Source organism: Lolium perenne, chromosome 5 (genome assembly GCF_019359855.2).
Source record: "Lolium perenne isolate Kyuss_39 chromosome 5, Kyuss_2.0, whole genome shotgun sequence".
Lineage (NCBI taxonomy): Eukaryota > Viridiplantae > Streptophyta > Magnoliopsida > Poales > Poaceae > Lolium > Lolium perenne.
This window is the reverse complement of record NC_067248.2, coordinates 139,576,224-139,582,390: the sequence shown is the minus strand read 5'-3', so window position 1 is coordinate 139,582,390 and position 6,167 is coordinate 139,576,224. Positions and strand designations below refer to the sequence as shown.

General features: G+C 41.1%; 1 long non-coding RNA gene across 1 annotated transcript; it reads right to left on the bottom strand.

Moving 5' to 3' along the window:
- Positions 1-633: 633 nt before the first annotated feature.
- Positions 634-3,875, bottom strand: LOC127304828 (uncharacterized). Its single transcript, XR_007853547.2, has 4 exons — positions 3,798-3,875; positions 2,839-2,912; positions 2,558-2,669; positions 634-894 (listed from the first exon to the last, which is right to left on the bottom strand). It is a non-coding gene; the product is annotated as an uncharacterized lncRNA (long non-coding RNA).
- Between the last annotated feature and the right edge of the window lie 2,292 nt (positions 3,876-6,167).

Below are 6,167 nucleotides of genomic sequence, written 5' to 3'. Positions count from 1 at the left end.
GGCATGTGTTAGGGTCTATTTAGGGTTAGATTGAGTTTGGAACAAATTTCAAACCATTTGGGTAGGGTGTGGGTGCCTAGGTCAAGAATTGGTATTATGGCTAAGTGCCACATATGCCTCTATGCATATGTTTATTTTATTTTTTGTTTCTCACTTGGATTAGTTGGTAAGTGCTAAGTTAGGTTTGTTGAGGTATTTCAAATCATCTACACAAGGTAGCCATGGTAAAATTTATTATTGGCAAAGATAGCCATAGGCTTACATAGGACTTTTTCTTATTTAATATCATTTCTTTTTTTACTTTGTTTGTAAGGGATGGTGATAAGAGGGTTGAGGTTTAGGGTTTAGTGGGGTTTACAATGGTTCACCACCATTTTAGAAAAGTAAGGATGGTAGGGGTCCAGATTTACATATTAGGGCTATATGCCCACATATGTCTTTTTTTACTTTCTTTCAGTTTCTCATACTTGATCCACTTTGGTTCTTGAGATGGTTAGGGTTTTAGGGTTTTGGAAGAATGTTCAATGTTACAAACAACCAATCATGGGAATAACACAAGCATTATGTGGGGACCCCGGACTAGCTGTCCGAAATACCCTGTTATGTATACAGTTCACGTTCCCATGATCAGTGTGCCGTGAACACATAACCGAACTGATATCAAATTACATCATCCTTTACAAAACGGAATAAGAAAATTACAATAAAGTCACATGACCCATCTTTACAAGATAGCCTCGAAGGGCCTAATCTAATCATCAGAGTAGCAGAATCACTTCAGCAGCGTAGAGCCCAAGTCATCTGCCTTAACCCTACAGGCAACTGACTGGGAAGACGTTCCTAGCTCGCATAGACGTCGTCAACTCCTTCTTCATCTGTCGAAGTCCTCCAGGTCTGGCCAAGTAAATAGCCAGGGACAAAGCCGTGAGTACATTTGAATTGTACTCGCAAACCATCAAGAAGGTGATAACAATTCTAACTAAAGAAGACAAGAGAGGAAGAATAGTTTCTCTGGTGGATATAGCATGTGAAAGAGAATCAGTTTCTCTTGTGGATATAGCATGTGAAAGAGAATCAGTTTCTCTTGTGGATATAGCATGTGAAAGAAAATCAGTTTCTCTTGTGGATATAGCATCCCACATCACAGTTGAAGGGGACACTAAGAAAGTCCTATGACATCTCTATATCTTTGTTAAAGCAGAGTTCCTCTACATGAAACACTAGGAAGGGTCACCCTCTTTTATTTCATTTTCCTCGACCATCTCCACATGGTCGGCACACCATCTTTCCCGTACCCTTCCGGTACTTCCAACACACATTTCCTTTGGAAATCATTTTCAAAACCAAAACTCGACACAGCTCTGTAACGGCCATCCCAACCGTCCATGACCGCGGACGCGGCTATTCGAATAGTTTTGACTCTGCAGAGTTTGCACACTTTCACCACAACTATCCGGATACCTATCGTGTGGGCATCATCCCCGCATAATGACATATGCCACGACGGATACCCGGACATAACCTTTCGCCCATTCGACTTAACACGAGGTCCTACCCTATGGAGTATGTACCTCCCCGGCACCGTGGCAGCTCACCTCCTCTAGAGCGTGGCTCCACCGGCAAGCCAGGAGACCCATAGTTCCTTCCGGACGGGTCAGCCCCGAAGGCCTCCCGTTATACTATTGTCCCAACCATGACAACCCGGACTCGGGGGTAACCGTACCCTTGTATAGTTGTGCGGTGCCTCATGCTAAGAAGAACAAACGTCAAGTTAAGCCCCGTGCCCACGTTGGAGTAGCTATGGTTGCGCTGTTTAGTTGTTCCGGGCGAATACAAAGAACCATGTGTCGTTTTTCTCAAAAACCCAAGTCACACACACCTTCCTCTTTCCAACCATCTTTGTCAAGATCCTTTCCTTTCATAAACCATACGCTTGGGTAAGATTGCCTCACCCAAGGTTTTCATAAACATTTACAACAAGGTAAACCTTGAGGGGTTCCCAATCTAAAGTTTCATGAGTTGAACTAATACAACACTATGGCCGAGATGAGGGTCATCACGCCATTGAGGGTATGAAAAAGAGGTATTGGAGTGGATCATACTTGCTTGAGCTAAGCATGTATTATGACAACACAAGAGGAAATATACTTTAAGATTTGTGGTGCTATCTGACCCAATCAATAGATAGATAGGGATGAGAATTGACCAACACCAGCACCATTAAGGGAAAACAGGCATACTCATCACAATTTGAGAATACACCAAAAACATGGTATTGATACATCTACACTAGAAGGGGGTGTAGTATGAATCTTGTCCCGAGGTGGAACTTATTCAAGCTAAATATAGAAAGCAAGTTGGATAGCAATGGCCATGATACCATACACCCAACCAATTACCAAGACCTTGACAAGATAAAACTACTAGAGGTACCATGCTTGCATCCAAGCATAGATGACAACAATATGGAGATCATCACACATAGAACCAAGATGCTATTGATAGCACAAGATGACATCCAAAGAGACATCATATCAGAGATCAAAAGATGGCTTGCCTTGGCTTATTTGTCCCTGGACTTCTTCAACTTCATCAATATAAGAATCCCGTCAATATAAATAAAATCCTTGTCCGAACCACTTCTTCTTCTTCTCCGGAATCGTTCGCATCTATCGTCGGAAAATATAAAAGGAACACAATCAATCACATTGCACCAATCATAACAAGCATGCAACATTCAACAATCAACAAGCAATAGCTAACCACCTTACTACGGGCTAACATACAAAGAACTTATAGATACTACAAAGCAACTAAAAGAGAACCCATTTTATTTACCTAGTAAAGGTATGAGAGTATCATAACTTAGCAATTGCCTCTCTCGGTATCACCATGGCACAACTAAGTATCCCCTGGTAGATAACATCATAAAGAGGACAAGTGCATTAGTTGGGCATTACAAACATTCATATTATTTTTTGAAGCATTTTTGGAAAAGCGGGAAATCATTCTCTCTATTTTGTAAAGCTTACACAACACTACACAAGAATAGGAAGTAAATGATATGCCACACCATTTGAAGACTTAATCCAAACAATAGAACTAAGGTTAAGTTGCAGAGGTTTTGTTTTGCAAGAATAAAACATTGGTTGACCAATTTTTAAATAAAAGAGTGGGCAAAGGTTTAAAAATAAACCAAAGAGTTTTGGTTCAACAATCCATGTCACACATACACATTAGTAACTATAAGAAATATGCATGAACAGAGACTAATAATATTTTTCCTATATAGCCAGTACTAATACAAGACTAACCCAATTGGAATCACCCAAAAATATTAAACCTATAATTTTAGGAATTTCCTTGAATCTGACTGTACAGAAAACAAGATCTGTAAGCCATAAATCGTAGAAAAATCCTAAAAATATAAGACCACTTGCATTTGAAGGGTAATTAAACAGAGAAGCATACACAATTGGATTTGGGTTCAAATTGTTCCTGAAACTCTCACAAATGGATTTACAAGTTTACTGCATGTTTTCACCATTTGCTTTAACTATGGAGTTGCAGAACAGATAAAGGTTTGAATCTTGTTTGAGATGATTAAGAAAACATTCAGTAATCCTACAGAATTGGAATCACACAATTAGGTTCAAAAATGGATTTTTGATGATTTAAAAGCTAACAGCCATGTCTGCAGAACACACAGAACAGGTTTAATTCATCAAAAATCATAATCAAATCATAAAAATATGAGGTCAGCTGCATCTGAAAGGTATTGAATAGGTGGTTCTTACCCAATTGGTTTCATTCAAAAATTCGTCTCCAGCCTCCTGGTTTAATTCGACAAAGTCAGATCTGACAAAATTTTGATCTGTGAACCATTTCAATTTCAGGAGGCCATTCGACGTGAAACCAACGCCAAAATTAAGGTACTGGAGAGGGCTTTCACCCACAGTTGAGTTTGCTCAAAAAGGTTTTGTAAAACGGAAGAAATCTAACAAACAGTGATTCTGCATGTTTGTAGAACTTTATTTACCATGCAAAATCTGTAACGAATTTGAGGATGAGACCAACGCCAAGTTGTAGATCTTTTCAATAACTATCTGCGGAACTTTGAATCACTCGATTTGGATCTGCACACAAGATTTGGCGGATTTTACAAGTTCGTACCAGAATCTGAAACGGCAAGATACAGAAATTACTGCAAGGTTTTGGACGAACTTTGCTCAAGAACTTCAGATCTGAGGATAGCTCAACTTTCTCCATGCTTGGACCAACATGCACCTGCATCAAGATCCAATCTAGTGAGAGGAGAAAGGAGAAAGTGAGCTGGACTCATCAAAGATTAGGGGAGAAGAGAGTGAGAGGGAAGCTCTCATGGTGAGGGGAAGCTTGAGGGAGGAGGGGAGCTTCATCTTGGTGGATTTCCATGGCCATGGCCGGCCATGGGAGCAAGGGGCAGCAGCAGTGTTAGCACTAATCTTGATTCATGTATCAGCATGTATTTTCGTTTGCATTTAGTTAGGTGCATTTGTTGTATTCAGTTATAGAGTCGGCAAGGTGTACGTGAGATACGTACAAATGCAGGCGAGTATTGAGCGGGAGGCGAGTAAGGCGAGATGCCGAGATAGCGCTGTGCGATGCGGCGTGTGATGGCGAGATGCCGAGGCTGGTCGAAGCTGCTGAAGACAACAGGCTGCACGTGAAATAGCCGTGTGATATGATACAGACGCGTGAAGCTGCTGAACGAGTCCATGGTGATCCATCTATCTAGTTTGTTAGTGCATGAAGTAATTAATTAGCTAGTCGTGTGTGTGCATGCGGCCGAGTCTCTTGGATCCTGGAGTGATTCTAGGACATGAAGATTAAGTCAAGTGTTCAGTGCATGAGTAAGTGCATGAGATTAGGTGGAGTTAGTGGGTGAGTGGCTTATGGCCGTGCATGTGTGCCTATTTAAGGCAGTGTAAGTATGTTTATTCAGTAGAGAGATTAAGGAGTTGAGAAAAGCTTGGCTGTGAGAGGCAGCCAACGCCCAAACACTTGTCTCTCCATTGCTATTTCTATGTGAGTTTAGAAGTAGCTCGAGGTAGAAGAAAGGGGCTGGGAGTTTCAACCCCAACAAGCAGCTCGTGGGAGAGAGGAGGAGGAGAGTGTGTGGGAGTGGAGAAATAAGTGGGGAGTGAAAAGAAATGAGGCAAAGGAGGAGGAAGTGGCCGGCCAAAGGTTTTTATAGAGGGAGAGGGGTGGCTGCCTCCTTTTTTTTCATTGGCCAAGGAAGGTGGCTGCCCATTTAATTGTTGGGGTAGTTGGGAGGCAAGGCTTGTGGAGGAAGGAAGAGAAGAGGAAGGGCTGGCCGAAAACCTTGCCATGGCCGGCTCCTTCATGTGCCACTCAAAAATGAACAAAGAGAGAGATGCACACATCCATGTGAATAGATCAAGGCCTGATGTTGAGGAGGTAATGTCAATGAGTGATTTTGATGATGATAAGATTATGAGTAAATACATAAAGATAGAAAGGAGTATGAGGGTGGCATGTGCCATGTGCCATGAGAATAATCTCCACCACTTTGGTTGAGACCAACTTATGATGAAGAGAGTTCCCAAGGTATAGTTGATGAATAAAAGTTTTCATTTGAATTCAAAATTGAAAGATTGGGGTTGGCCACCTACAACAATGCATGAGCATGCCAAGGTAGATGGGATGGGGATTGTGATTTGGGCAATGGTAGAGCAAGTTTAAGAGAGATGGTGAGTGAAATAACCATATACCCACAATGAAGAATGTGGTGACTTAAATCATGAATTCATGAGGTCAAGGCAATGATGGAAAAGAATATAAATTGCTCTACAAATGAGAGGTCAATTGGGATTGGTTTGAAAGTATAAAATGATCATCCATTTGATCAAGAATTGGAGGATGGGGGGAATAGAATGTGGTAGATCAGAGATGTGCAAGAGTTGCCATTTGAAACAGAGTTTAATTGAAAGGTATGGGACACACCTCAATTGTCTAGAGACAATTAGGAATGAACTCAAGTGAAATGGAATTTTGATGATGTTGAGACAAAACTAGGTGGAGCATAGGAGTTCAAAATATTCTACTTACTCTCTCAAGTAAAGTAGAGTTTTTCTTAAATGTAAAATAAGCAAGAGGAAAACAAG